A 1315-nucleotide genomic window follows, 5' to 3' on the forward strand; every position below is an offset into this window, starting at 1 on the left:
ACCCCCCCACCCCAACCAGTGGGCCTTGGCTTCTCCAGCCACCCCCAGTGCTGCGTGGTTTGATTCTCAGTTGTACCTTCGGTTCTTTCTCACTCGCATTATAAACGTTATAATTTTATTCTAAAAAACTGTAATTTTTTTTTGGCATTTTGGAAGTGATTGCTGCTGTTTAAATATATTTTAAAAATAAATGACAAATAAGCAGACGTAGTCACTGTGATACACTAGGTCCTGTGGCCACCTCCCCTTTGCAGCATCTGTGTGTGAGAGAGAGTGAGTGAGTGAGTGTGTGTCAAAGATCCTGTAAAGTGCTCTGGTCTGAGGAAAGATGATGAGGTTCCAGTTCAGGCCCTTTGGATCATAAAGCCAAGCCCCCAGTGCCAGCAGATGTTTGGGGCCTGACTTCTGCCCTTTGATTCCACTGATTCTGAGTCCTGCCTGGAGGCAGCTATGGTTGGCAACATCAGTACCTCAGACCCAAGAGGTGGACTCTACCCCATGAAACTCCAGAAGCTGACAGCATGGAATAAAAGGTGTAGGCACTGGGGCTGACAAACAGATAGCAGGTCAGGAAGGACTTATTGGGGAACAGGAAGGACATGTGGGTGGAGGGCAGTCCCTCCTTTTCTCAGGTATTTCTTTGCTGTAGTTTGCAAAACATCTGGATCCCTTGGGAGAATAGAGCAGGAAAAAAACTGGGTTTTGGGGAAGGAGACCCTGCTCCAAAAGGATAGGCAGAGAGGACCAGAGCTAATCTTGGCTGGCTTCCTGTGGAAGGGAGGGTGCAGGCCCCTGCCAGGCCATTTCCTCCCTTGATTCCTTGAGACTTTGGCTTCTGGCAGGTATCCCAGGCTGTTTGCCCACAGTGGGTCAGCAGGCATGTCCCAGCACACTTGCCTTTGTGCACACATACTGCAAGGCAAGGGCAAGTCTCGTGAGACTTCGGTCTCCAACTGCACAGGGTTAGGAGTGGGTATCTCCAGCTGGAGGGGGATGGGGAGCAACAAAGTAGTCATAGGCAGGTGTTCAAGCAAGCCAGAAAGTGTGTAAGGCAGGGAAGGGTGGGGAAGGGCCCTGCAACCGCAGTGGTCCATCCCTGCCCCCAAGCCTGGGTCAGTGTTACGATAAGCCCAGCATGTGGGCCCTGCTAGTACCCCTCAGCCTTGGCTGGAGTTAGGGGGTGGTGGTGAGCAGGAGCTCCTGGAGAAAGCTAACCCTGTGACCAGAGTTGGTTATTTTCTATTGGAATAATAGCACAAGGACCACGTGGGGTTACTGGTCATGGAGAGGGGCCTGGAGAGCTGGGTGTGAGGCC

The sequence above is a fragment of the Bison bison genome, unplaced genomic scaffold (genome assembly GCF_000754665.1).
Source record: "Bison bison bison isolate TAMUID 2011002044 unplaced genomic scaffold, Bison_UMD1.0 scf7180017864304, whole genome shotgun sequence".
In the NCBI taxonomy this organism is placed as follows: domain Eukaryota; kingdom Metazoa; phylum Chordata; class Mammalia; order Artiodactyla; family Bovidae; genus Bison; species Bison bison.